This window comes from Pollicipes pollicipes, unplaced genomic scaffold (genome assembly GCF_011947565.3).
Source record: "Pollicipes pollicipes isolate AB1234 unplaced genomic scaffold, Ppol_2.1 Scaffold_7254;HRSCAF=8740_pilon_pilon_pilon, whole genome shotgun sequence".
Taxonomy (NCBI): Eukaryota; Metazoa; Arthropoda; class Thecostraca; order Pollicipedomorpha; family Pollicipedidae; genus Pollicipes; species Pollicipes pollicipes.
In genome coordinates this window covers 185,985-200,269 of record NW_023597049.1, presented here as the reverse complement: position 1 = coordinate 200,269, position 14,285 = coordinate 185,985, and the positions used below count along the sequence as shown (strand labels likewise).

General features: G+C 49.9%; 2 pseudogenes; one reads left to right on the top strand and one right to left on the bottom strand.

Annotated features, from left to right (window-relative positions):
* Positions 1–3,776: 3,776 nt before the first annotated feature.
* On the bottom strand, positions 3,777–4,691 carry LOC119110998 (trafficking protein particle complex subunit 6b-like; annotated as a pseudogene).
* Positions 4,692–11,127: 6,436 nt separating this feature from the next.
* Positions 11,128–12,545, top strand: LOC119110991 (tubulin alpha-1D chain-like; annotated as a pseudogene).
* Positions 12,546–14,285: the final 1,740 nt, after the last annotated feature.

Genomic DNA, 14,285 nt, shown 5'->3' with positions numbered 1-14,285 from the left:
TATTTTCGGTCGGATTGTCGCCCACTCCCTAGCTTGTATATTCTTCAGCGGTGTCCCACTCCCCAACTCGCCTATATTTATCAGCGGCGTCTCCACTCCACTCCCTAACTTACATATTCGGGCTGTCTCTCCACTCCCTAACTCGCCCATTGCTTATGTCTCCGCTCCCTAACTCGTTCGTTCCGTGCTCGTGTCATCCCATCGAGCATAACTCGTCGCCTGTCGCCCATACCACCCACGCAACCAAACCCATCTCACCAAACCCAACTCACGTGCCGCCGACAGACCCTGAAGAAGCGCAAGTACCTCTGCGCCACCGACTACGACGAGGGCTACTTCGACTTCCACTGCCTGCCGGACGGCCGGCGGCCTGCGCACGGCGCCCGCTGGTACACCGCCTGCGGCGTGCCCTTCACCAACCGCGCCGAGTACGTCTCCATGGTGTCGGCCGTCTGCGTGTTCGCGCTGCTCGTGTTCTACCAGTGTCTGTTCCGCTCGGGGCCGCAGGTGCAGCCGGCGCGACAGCAGAAGATGAAGCGGTTCTGAGGCGCGCGGGCTGACGCCGCCGGTCAATACACGACGCCAGGTCGCGTGGGGGATGTTGTATTATGAAGAGGCAGACGGAGGCGTTCACTGAGCTGACACGGGGCGCGTGGCGCATAAGGTGACCTTTTTATCATGTCATACAATGTACTCTTAACGTATGAAGGAGACCGAAAACGATGACTCAGGTTGCAAACAACCCCTTATCACCCTGAGCAGCTGACGTGGGCTATTGCTGCAGGTAACAAACACCCGTGTGGAATACGAAGCACACCTACATAATCTAACATCAACTTTTGTCCAGGCCCTGTTGTGAGGGTAGGCAATGCCTCGCGTCTGGTTCTGTGCTGTTCCATTTCTATTCCCTGGGTACTTTCGCCTTGCTGAGCCTCAGATTATCCCGATCTACCAGAACGGAAAATATCATATTCGGCCTAAACTACGCCGAATACAGATATCTAACGGCGCCGGGTTGTGACACGCTGGAGGCGTATAGTAGCGAGCACCGACACTCAAAGACTTGCGCAGCTGAAAGCCGTCCTATGGGAGCTTCCCTGGGGTGCAGCGGACAGCACCGTTGCTATGCTGAGACGAGCGAACAACACCGTTGCTATGCTGAGACGAACGGACAATACCGTTGCTATGCTGAGACGAACGTACAACACCGTTGCAATGCTGAGACGAGCAGACGGCCGGTTCAGAGGGAAAAGTTCGTGGGAGCTTCACGGTCAGCACGCCAGAGACACTGCCCATTCATGTCGAGGATATGTTGTCAGGGTCCAGGCCAGGTTCTCGGTGAAGTATTACGGCCAATAGGGGCCTGCGTGGATGGAGAATGGCGTGAAAGACGCGTTGTTGCTATCGTTGCCCTTGACTGGGATGGCCTGCGGTCAGTGGTAGCTGTCACGCTAAAGGTCGGATGACGCCAGAGGGCAGGCCGGATCGTGCCCGGTATTGAAGCACGTTTTTCGTTCGCCACTAAATCCCGTCAATGACCCGAAATTTCGCGATCGGGTGATAGGCCGGGCTCACGAGGCAATGTATTGCTTAGCGCGAACTCCGGTCCCAGAAACCAATCCAGTCATACGTTTGAACTCAATCTTAACAAAACGCAACCGCAGACACTTGTCGGTCAGCCCACGTGACCAGCACCGAGTGTCAAGAGGATGACACGACACATGACAAGTGCGAGCCACGTGATAAGACAGTTGCTAGCGACATCTATGGTGCGTGGCGATGGCACGGCGTTTTGATACGTAATAGTAGGTGGCGCTGCATTCAACCCGCCACTTCGACCACTGCCGGATCCTGGAAAGGCCAACAGTCTGGAGACTGGCACCTTTTGCTCTGGACGCCCGCGCTTGAGGGCAAAGGCTGTGTGATATACACTGAGCCGGTTTATGTTTCATTTTCGACTAATTACGAACGCGGCGGCATTAATCGAATATCATCGTAGCGACGCTAAACGGCCAGCATAGTGTTATCTTTGCTTCGCTCGACCAAAGAAAATTATCCGCTCGTATTTCCTCCCCACCAACTCATCTTGAGCCCACGCAGTGCTCCTTCTCTGAGGGGCCAGCTGCAGCTGTCAGCCATCATACCTTCCCTGGGTGGCCCGCTGCGGCCGTCAGCCATCAGCGGACTTCGGTGTCACCCAGCAACCCGTCCCGAGCACCCCCACAAACCCCAAAGGTGCACAGCACTGCAGCAGCAGTCGCAGATGATAGCAGCTTTGCTGAACCATCGCCTCCCTGTCATAGCCCCTAAATCGCTATGGCTAGCGGGAAGGACTCTAATCCAAACCAAACCAAAACCAAGTACTATTAATAGACACTGCCATCGACCACACTTGCCAACCTGGCGTCGATTAAACGCACTGACTGTTGGCTGTCCACGTCTGCGACAGCCATTTCACACCACGTTGCGGGCCCCGTCCATGCGTGGGTGGGACACCAATGTTCTCTAGGTCGTCTGTAGAAGTTTCTTCATGCCCCTCGACGTCACTGTGATAACACCCGATCAGAAGCCTGCCCAGTGGGTTCATGACGTACGTCACAGTCATGGAGTCGGGCGTTCCGGCAACTGCTGCAGCTCTCACGATCCTCTGCTATGCACCGAATCTAACATGTTGGTTACAATTTATTTTGGTGTACAAAGACCATGATCTTCTAAGCCTCCAATCACTCTTTCAAGTCTTTGTGCTAGATTGCAAAAAACTGACCAGTAGCACCAAGCGACCAGTGGGACACATTAGCATGTGTATTCTACCACTGTTGCGTGCACTTTGTTGTCAGGAACTGCTACCAATATCCTGTTCCCCAAAAATTGCAAATTGGAATTATTTTTGAAGACATACTTGTGATGAGCATGAAAGCCCTTGAGCTCCTAGCTTTTCAGCATTGTGAATGTAGAGTTTGTCTGCTGACAGTTATCAATCTTCAATATACCAGGAGGTACTAGTTAAACAACATTATCAAGTAAACATTGGTGTACTTGGGGACAGTGTGACTTAGCTGCACAATGTTACAGTGACAAGATCATCTTCACAAGATCACTGCTGAAAGGTTGAGTATTGACAATGCAAACAATAGTTACTCGATAATATCATTAAACCAGTGCCCCCCAACCTAATGTTGGCCAACAGCTGTCAGTATAATAATTATTGAACTCATTACTTCAAAAGGCCCTCTGTCATTTCCTTGTATCCATGACAATGGGGCTAAATAACTTTATGATTTGATAGGGCACATCATAGTCAGCTTTGGAATATCTCTGACAGTTTAATTTACTCAGCTACCAACATGCATCAGCCCCAGTGTAAACATAGTGTTATGTGCTCATTGGAGGCCTATTAAGGCAGAAATGCTGGCAGGCTTTCTATGCTGGCAGTCTCATAACTAAAACAGCAGCGAGCTGTGCTTCACTCAAGAGGCTGTCCTGGAGTTTCAGTAGATGTAAATCATGTCACATTGTTGAGATTTTTGCTACTTATCAGTTCTAAACATGTTCCAACCCTGCTGGTTTAGTGGTATATGATTGTAACTCAGACTGCAACATGGTGTTAAGCATGTGTTTCACCAATGTGTCACCCAGACCAGGAGCTGCATGGATTATAACATTAATTGTAAGGCTTCAGGGCATATGCCTGCTGACAAAACCAAGGCAATAATGCCACTTCAGTATAAAACTGGTGTTAGCACGTTCAGAAAATATTGAAGAAAAAGGTGCACGCAAAACATTTACAATGTATTGTTTTGCATGGTTCTGAGACATACTATGTAAGCATAACATTTATACAACAGGAATGGTCATAAAACATATTTATGACATCTGCCCAAGCCCAGTACAATAACACATCATACAAAGTAAACAAGCAAGATCTATCACACAATGTCCTGTTTTGTAAGAGTTCACATTGGCCAGATGGCTACAGCTGGTCATTCTCCAAAGTGCAAGAATTGCTTTCTTGAAATGACAGGAAAAAGCAGCATCAAATGCTGATCATAACCAAACATCTTGCTCTGGTAGAGTTTAAAAACAGCACTAACTTCTTTGTACTTGAATGTGAAACTTGCACGCAGGCATGTGGGTGACTTCCGCAGTAACAACACAGTTCAGACCCAGGTTGGATAAAGCTCCTCTCATCATTCCACACATGTATGCAAGGTACTTGGGGCTTGACTCCAGGTACTGCTTTCCAGCTGACATATTTGCCAGAAATCTGAAGCGATTGTCCAGCAGCACATACACACCTTGGTGATTCGTGCGGAGGTTATCAATCTGCTTTCGATGAATGGCGAGCCAGAAATCTTTGCAGATGAATTTCATTGTATCCAATTCATCTTTGAATCTGGCCACTCTCGGGTCGCCTCTCCACGATCCTGTACCCTGCAGCAAACCCTATCCTCTCCAGTTTGGGACAGCATTCTGGCCACCGTCCTCTTTCTTGGTTTCATGCTCATTTTCGATGATAAATGCAACAATTTCGTTGTGGAGAAACTCAAACAATGCTTCTTCTGCCATACTGCAAGCTGCACTTCTTCGGGAGCTCGTTTACGTGCAATCCGGGGTTCCCTGCCAGCCAAAAAGAGATCTACCAGGGATCCTGATAACGCGCAATTTAAAGATTCACGAAGTCGTCACTGATGGCCTTGGCCACTGGAGAGGATATTTCCAGGACTGACTGTCCAAAACCCTCCCACAATGCCACCACGCACAGGCAATAACTCACGTCAAGCCAAAAATCCACTGTCGGTTATGTGTTTTGCGTACACATCGGCGCAAATGCGCTGCTTTCGGAGGCAGCAAGCTGATCACAGATAAGTTGCTAATAAATTATGGTAAGGCACTCAGGTCATTTACCACGTCAGGATATTGCACATCCTAAATCATGCGTGCCGATTTACGTAAGAGTGCCAGCCACTTCCCGGTGTACGATGCAACTTTCGCAAAATGGTGCTATTGCACCATCTGAAGGAAAATTTTAGGGTATCACTTGAATGCCCCACTTCGCCGGTGGGTGCCACAGGCGTCATTGCTACGCTATTTACCCATCCGATTCGAGGTTCCTTGTTGACACAGAATGTCATATTGGGCACTGCGGGCCCCTGAACGGTACAGGTGCCCGACCAGTGCAAAATCGCGAACTCGACCTTGTCCCTGCCCTGGAAAATGGGACCTCAGAGCTCAGACCAACACTTAGCCGAATGTCGTTGTTCATGATCTCTGGCCGAAACAGATGATACGCTCTGTCTCATGGGTCCCTTTCGGTGCAACAGATCATCTTACTGACATTTGATATCACGACCCTATGGGCGGGGCTTAATGTGACCTACAGCCAGCCCTTCGGGCCCTTCAGCTATCCCACTGAGCCCTTGATCTTTGGTCTGGAGAGAACATTCGGCTCCTCTTCGGACCCCCTCAACCACCGTTACGACTCGGGGCCACTTGCCGGCACAGGACCCCTGTTAGGCACTCTGGCCTCTAACTGACATAGGAGCCCCTCATTGTGTCAGGGACCCTCAAAATTGCAAATCGCGGACCCCGGCCTCGTTTTCTGCTTGGGAAATAGGTATCAAGGGCTCATGCGGGCATGGAGCCGACTGTTCGGTGTTCGTAGTCTCTGACCGTCTTCGACACCCGCATTGTCTCAGGGTTGCTGAAACTGTGCAATCAGACCTCTGACTGATATTTCAGGTCCCTATACCTATTCCTAGGCCGCGATTCTTTATGTGGCCTACAGCAAGTCCTTCAGGCCCTTATGTCATCCAGCAGGGTCTTTCATCGTTGGTTCCAGTGTGTTCCAGGTTCCAGTGATCAGGCCCCTCTTCGGGCCTGATCGAATGTTTCCTTGGTCGGTTCGAGGCCCGTGTGAGCATAGGACCCTCTGTTAGGCGCTGCGGGCCTCCTAGCAGATACAAAGACCCCGATCACTATAAATCACTGGCCCCGACTTTATCGCTGATCGGCAGGGTAGGTCCCCAGGCCCATACCCTAACTGAGCCGACTGTTTATATCGATATTATATCGATTCGGTGGGTCCCCGATCGACGCAAAAGGCTCTCTGAACGTTATTTGAGGGTCCGCCTTTGCACGCCGGGGCCCCTGAATAAAGTGCTGAACATCCATTTTTGCTCTCAGACCCTCCAATCACGTCGTCGGATCCGGCGGGCCTCTGGACGTTTGGGGTCTTTTCGAGCACTGCTACACATAGTCCCTGTTAGGCACTATGGCGTTTCTGAGCAATATAAATCGCTGGCTCCCGCCCTGTCCCTGCTTGGGAAATTGAGCCATCATCCTCATTCCGCCACTAAGCCGACTGTGCGTTATTGGTGGTATCGGACTGAAACAAAGACCCTTATCGACTTAGCGGGCCCCTGATCAGCACGCAGGGCCCTGTGGCTGGCATTGGAGTACCCGGCCTTGCGGTCGAGCCCCTGGATGGGACTTCGGCCGGTCCCGTTCGGCCTGAGTGGGTCTCTCGGCCTTCAAATCGGACCCTTGGTCGTAGGTTCCGAGGGGTCTTTCGGGCCCCTCGGAGCCTAAGGGGGGGGGGGGGCACGTGCCTCCTGTACCCCCCCCCCCCGGCCTGCGCTACTGATCGAGGCCAAGAAAGTATATGATTGTTTTGTTGTTCGTATCTGGGGGTTCGTGAGCACAATTTCCAGAAAATAACAGTCGTCAATTGACTCTCAAATAATGCTGCGCCAGGTACGATGATGCAATAAATAACGTGTTTATGGGTATATTCACTAATAAAGAAATTGTGCTGTCTAAAGCAGCTTTTCCAGTGAAACTATACAAATAGTTATAACGCAGCATATTTTACCATGTCTGATGTTTACTTCAATGTCTTCAAATGTGGAATAATTCCTTTAAGGCATCTGGTCACGAATCTTATTTTCGTAGTAAATTTTAAAGATGTCCGACCCTTGCATTAGGCAGCATAAAATGCGATTCGTCATTGGCTCTTCACAGCTTGCACAATGTTGGTTGAGAGCCGATTATTAGCCGTTATGCCTGGAAATCGTGCTTACAAACGTCAGATATGAAGAGCTTGTGCTTACGAACGCCGATTGTAGTCTTGTTGGCTTTGGGCCATGGATGGCCAATGGGGTGGCAGGATCTGAGTGGCATTTCTATGGCGCTATGCATGCCAAAATGATACTGAAATAGCGAGCACAAAACAGTATGCACACCCTTGTTGGCATTTAGATTAAAAGTTTTAGGTCGCAGTAAGAGCAAGGCTGTGAACTGCATCGAATGATCTTCAAAGCAGCTATTTCATTTGAAAACCTCACACAAATATGGTACACACCATCTGAGGGAGGGATAGGGATGGTCTGGGCTTGGTTGGTGAGTACGCATCGCACCAAGTTCTGACTGTTGTCGGGAGGAATCTATGACGATAAATTCCGTGTCTAGGGAGAGGGCTGTCCCACCACCCGTTTGGCTGCGCTTCTGCGAGCCTTTTTTTTGACGGTCGACCGCTGGCGCAACAGGCTGCGGTTGTGAGGCTGCGGCCGCCTGCTGAGCTTGGCTCAACAGCCCTCCACGCTCGCGGTTTCGCTTCCCCTCAACAGGCAGCTATCCGTTTTTCCAGTGACGGTGGCTCCTCTGAAGCCGACCCCAGAGGACTTTCTGACGGACACGACGTTTGTCTCTCTCCCTTGCACGCAACGTCACAGAGTTCATATGAAATGATGTCAAAGATGGAATTTCTGATCACAGTTAATTGCCATGCCCTTTTCTGTCGTCTTCTCCAGTTTGATCGCCACAGATTTCCAGGATTATAATTTTCATAGCCATGTGATTCGTCTTCAAGTGGCCACTAATGCACGATAGCGAGTTTCACTATTGCACAGTAGTTGAAAATCAGGACCCACTCATAAAATGCATCAGATCCATTTTGCTGGGTAATGTTGTTGGCGCAAGGCTGCGTACGGTCCTGCCAAGTGTCAAGGATGATAAGGGAATCCTCCGCAGAAAAGTTGGGGGACAAAACTGATTCGGCCCAGCACCCTCACATTGCTGAGTTTGTGTATGAATCAATAAAATGCAAGCAGACCGTGATGATGCAGGCGAAATCCTAGAGCAGCGAACGACGTGACACTAGTGCATGCTGAACTAACCACGTGCCCTGTCCTCCATTCCGGCGCCCAATGCGCTTTTTGGCAATGCTGTTGAATGTTAATCATTAACACTTGCCAATACTGTACGATGTGGTTGATTAGTCCACCGTACGTTCAACAGTGCGGACCCCGCGGCGAGGGCCTGGAACCTGGACGCAGGTTCATGGTTGGAGCCATGATTTCTGGGTGCTAGTGTATCCACTGGTGCGCCATTACTGGTGTACCAGACTGTTGTGAGCACGCCCAGCCGGCCCGGCGGGCACAGCATGTCGTCCATGCCGTGTCGCGGCGCGGCCTCGGCCGCGGCGGTGGAATGCGACCTATCGCCGCGGGCGCTGACCGCCCGTCCCGTGGCGGACCATACGGTACGCGTGATAGGTGCGTGCATGCAAGCTGACTTATGATGGTAGTTTCACCCGAACTAAATGTTATGTCGTGGCCTGCATGAGATAGCAGTGGCAGGACGCCACTGGAACTCGGTCCAATATAGATCGCCGCGTCTCTGCACGTCTCTCTCTGACCGAGCTGAGCCGAACCGCTGGACGAAGACATCAACAGACAGACAAAATGGTACTCATGGTAATGCGTAGCATTTTGTTATGCGTAGCATGGTAATGCGTAGCATGGGGCACCACGCATCCCTCAACAAACGCAAACCGTATTCATGGTCGGTATGTGCGGTAGCCCCGGGAGTACGGCTTCCCTTCCCCATTACCAAATTTATAGCATGCATAGATATGTACTCGACAGAATAAGCTGACCAAAAACAATGCCATATGGACCGGTCACGTAGTTACGACCCCCCCCCCCCCCCCTTCCCCTATTATGAAATTCTGCGTGGCACCTGGACGTATTGCACAAAATAACCACTAGCCTGACTGCAGCTGCCACTGCCCGCTCCCCGAGCACGTGGAGTAGTTCAAGTGCTGGGGGCCTCCTGCCAATCCTGAATACAAATGGGCTGCGCTGGCACTTGCTGGAGTTTAGAAACTAAAGTGATTGCACTTCTGCCTGGATGCTCTCTAATCGCTTACCATGCCAAGGTCATGAATAAGGCTGCCGACATGAATCGTCAGGGGGACGTTTGGTGAGCACGTGACGTGGACAGCGGCATTGTATTCATCTCCGTTCTCAACACAAATTTGGCATGAGTCTGGAAAACTAAAATTATGTGCACTATGAACGGGAAGCATGCTCGGGGACAGGAGTTATTTGACATGTTGGTAAATTTTGTGGACTGTACACACACACCACACACACACACACACACGCACACACACACACACACACACACACACACACAACACACACACACACACACACACACCACACAACACACACACACACACACACACACACACACACACACCACACACACACACACACACACACACACACACAACACACACACACACACACATACCACACACACACACACACACAATCACTTCTAGCTGTTGCAGGCTTAGGGTCGATAAGTAAGCGAATCTAATTTCAGGCCACCTCCGTGGCTCATGGCGTTCCTTTCACACGTGCAATGCTCTCTGGTTCGATACGCTTCGCTTTCTTCGATTGGATTCAACGTAATGATCAGAGCGGTATAAATTGCTGTCAGGAATCAATGTCTGGCTGTTTGTATATGAGTGTGTATGTCACTAATCAGCATTTAGTTCCCAAACGTGCTCAATGCATAATAACCTACGTAAGCCAGCTTTTTTTATTCTTCTGTGATTTACTGGCTTCGATGCTTTTCGCACATTTCCAAAACGCAATCCGATGGCAAGCCTTAGGGTCCTGTTTGATACTGGGCCCGTGGGTACTTGTGATCACTCTACCACAAAGGGATGTTTTTGTCGCAACTGCAAATGAACTAGGTGCATACCTCGCGCTCACATATTTGTGTTATGTCATGCTGTACTTACTGCGCATAAAACGTCGTTCCTGCTTCCGATCAACTGAAATGCCGGCAAAACGTTTGAACAAAACACATGACCAAATGATACCACTACTTGGCGTAGAACTGGTAAAATGACCCAGCAAACCCCAGCCCACAATTATTAAGAGCCATTGTAAATTATTGTTGCTGTCATGTCCTCAAATAACCCGCCGTCAAACTCTTAGATAAAGATATACGGCATTAAATTCACGGGGATGTTCTGGTGAAACAACGATATCAAGCAATCGTATGGACTTACTGGAGTTTAATATTAAATTGGAGTAAAATGTTTAATATCTTTGATCACCGTCCAAAGATGGCTTGATATCCTTGTTTGACGAGAGCCTCCTGGTGTAAAGAAGGTCAGTTTTCAGCAAAAGAACTGATATTGGAAAATCTGGTAATCAGGTTGTTCAGTGCATTCGTGATGGACATCATTCATTATACACAAGGCAGTAGTAAGAGCCTTATTCCTCGGAGAAAAACCAGGAGAATGGAGATATAGATGGGTTGATATTTCGGCAATGTGCCCTTATATGCCTATAGATATATTAATAACAGCAGAGTTATTCTGGCACTGTTTCGAGTAAAGGCATCTTGACGAAATACCAACCCATCTGTATCTCCGTTGTCCTGGTTTTTCTCCGAGGAATAAGGCTGCTGCCACTCTCATAACCTGGACAACTTGGCATTTGTTGCTCACAGGCCATGTCACATCTTTATAGGAAGGTTTCAACTGTAGTAATAATGAAGGATATAAGCCATCCCAGACATAATCCCGGTAGGGGCGGGTAAATCTCAACCAATCAAAATCTCGGCATCCGATCACGAGACCACTTCTAAAAATCAAGACACCGAGCTTTTTTAGCTCGACCAACGCCAAAGCCATTTTCAGTTTCCTTCTCTCCTTTGACGCTTGTTTCCCCCAAATCGCATTCTGGAGCGAAGACTCCGTAACGCGTCTTCCCTCTAAATCGAGATCCATTCTTCTCTGTAAACGAAGTTGTAGCACACCCTCAACAATGCGTGAGTGCATCTCCGTGCACGTCGGCCAGGCTGGCGTCCAGATTGGCAACGCCTGCTGGGAGTTGTATTGCTTGGAGCATGGCATTCAGCCCGATGGCCAGATGCCGTCAGACAAAACCGTCGGCGGTGGCGATGACAGCTTCAACACCTTCTTCAGCGAGACGGGTGCTGGGAAACACGTGCCCCGAGCAGTCTTTGTCGATCTAGAGCCGACCGTTGTGGATGAAGTGCGGTCGGGCACGTACCGCCAGCTGTTTCATCCGGAGCAGCTGATCACTGGCAAGGAAGACGCGGCCAACAACTATGCTCGCGGCCACTACACACCATCGGCAAGGAGATCATCGATTTGGTTTGGATAGGGTGAGGAAGCTTGCGGACCAGTGCACCGGCCTGCAGGGTTTCCTCATCTTCCACTGTTTCGGAGGAGGCACTGGTTCCGGCTTCACCTCATTGCTGATGGAGGCGTTTGAGCGTTGATTACGGCAAGAAATCTAAGTTGGAGTTTGCTGTATATCCCTGCTCCTCAGATTTCCACAGCCGTCGTTGAGCCTTACAACTCCATCCTGACCACTCACACCCATTGGAGCACTCGGACTGCGCCTTCATGGTTGACAACGAGGCCATCTACGACATATGCCGGAGGAATCTGGACATTGAACGTCCCACCTACACCAACCTCAAACCGCCTGATTGGTCAGATCGTCTCCCTCCATCACCGCCTCGCTCCCGCTTCGACGGCGCCCTCAACGTCGACCTGACCGAGTTCCAAACGAACCTGGTGCCGTACCCACGCATCCACTTCCCGCTGGTCACTTACGCGCCGGTCATCTCCGCCGAGAAGGCCTACCACGAGCAACTGTCCGTCGCCGAGATAACCAACGCCTGCTTCGAGCCGGCAAACCAGATGGTCAAGTGCGACCCGCGCCACGGCAAGTACATGGCCTGCTGCATGCTGTACCGCGGCGATGTTGTGCCAAAGGACGTCAACGCCGCCATTGCCACTATCAAGACCAAGCGGACTATCCAGTTCGTCGACTGGTGCCCCACTGGCTTCAAGGTGGGCATCAACTATCAGCCGCCGACAGTGGTGCCGGGCGGGGACCTGGCCAAGGTCCAACGGGCGTTGTGCATGCTCTCCAACACCACCGCCATTGCCGAGGCATGGGCCCGGCTCGACCACAAGTTTGACCTGATGTACTCCAAGCGCGCGTTTGTCCACTGGTACGTCGGCGAGGGCATGGAAGAGGGCGAGTTCTCCGAGGCTCGCGAAGATCTGGCTGCGCTGGAGAAGGATTTCGAGGAGGTCGGCATGGACTCTGTCGAAGGGGAAGCCGAAGAAGAAGAGGGCTACTAAAACGCGAAAATTGTCTGTTTTTTCTGAATAAACAGCTTCCACATTCAACTGTAAACAGTTTTTTCTTACGCCAAAGAACAAGCACACACACTGATTGTATGTTGTCTGAGACTGAACGCTCATTGTTGCATGTCTCAAAAGGTATAACAAAAACTATCGATCGTTCTCGATGGAAATGATCTTTGTTTTTATTCATAATTATGTATGAAAGGAGCGCTGTGGATTGTATTCCACTCTGCTTATCATCACTTTTGGTTGTGGGGGCGGGGACGGGGACGAGGGTAAGCCATAGGACACCCGCGTAAGCGTAGGAACGTTTAAGAAGTGTTGAGGGGGGGGGGGGCGGGCTACGTTGTACTTTAGGAGCTTTGACGTGGAGGCAAGTTTGGAGACGGGTGGGACGGGGAGACGGGTGGGAAGGAGAATGGCGATAGAGGTCTTTGTCCGCGCGTAATTCGCATAGCATATTTTCGTAATAATAAAATGTCATGGTTACTATGCTCGATATACACCTACCATTGTTTCCCCACTAGTATAATAATGCTATCTAGTTGACTTCTCTATACCACTTGGTAAATAAGACTACCCAACTTCTAAAAATTATTCGCCCGCCTCAACATTGTTTCCCCTGGGGAGGCGAAATTTCTCGAGCGGGTAGACAGTGGGGGCCATTCGGAAGGAATCTGTCTTCAGTGTTTAGATGTCAGAATACCGCCTGGACAGAGCTTGGTCAGAATTTTGAGTTCGGATCAATGACTAATAGTTTGCTAGAGTTTTCATGTGCCATGAGAACGTACCATTTCGTCGAATGTCACACAAGACATGAGTTTATGTCGTTGCATTTTTGACAAAAATAAACTCAATTGCTGAAGATTTTATTTGTCATACAACGTGACAACAGTCATAAACCAGGATTTCTCCCGTAAAAAACAGCCACGGAATGAAGGCCCTTTCGAATGCTCCTTGTCTGCGTCCTGCTCCCGCCCGCAGCTGGCGGGCGCTGTCCTACACCAGTTGTCCCCGCAAAACTGATTGCGAGCTGATCGCGTGTCTGCTCTGCTGCATATTTACAGATCAGCATCACGCGTATCAGCAAGTGAGGCGGATGGGACGCATGCTACAACACCAATTTAAGAATGTGTCCCCTTGCATCACATCACAGTAAAAAATCAACTCTGGGAAATGCATGCCTCAGGCATGAGTTGGTGCCATGGGCAATCATCTCCTTTCTCCTTCCATATGACTTACATGGTTTGCTTTTCCACGTGGGACGAAGGTACACACTTTTCTTGAATAAGTTCTTCACCTATATCTTTCGTATGCGCGCGTAACCCTGCATTTTAGGAAAAACGTTGGCTTTTCATCTATTGCCAGCCTCTTATGCCACCTCCGCAAGAGTATGATTGAAAGCTTTCTGGCCAAAATTTTAGCTGTGTTTTGACATGAGTACCAGGCCGCGACCACCTTCTATTGTCAGTATTGTTGCCTCATTTGTCTGACAGACGCATATAACTGCTAAACATTTCATTAGGCTCCCTAAATGAACGCTAATTAAACCATATACAGAACGCATTGAATTATCATTTCATGTTTGTTCACTCTTCTTTTGCTTCGCAGCACAAATCAATTGAACTAGCTCTACAGGCGTCAACCATGTGGCTCCCACGCGTTGCAAGCTTGCGATCGGTGGTCAACCGTTTGGGGTAGATATCACCCATATATTTACGCTGACGCTGGTTCCCGCAGGCGTGCCCGAGTGGTTCAGACTCACCACTCCAGCATATGACAGGCACCT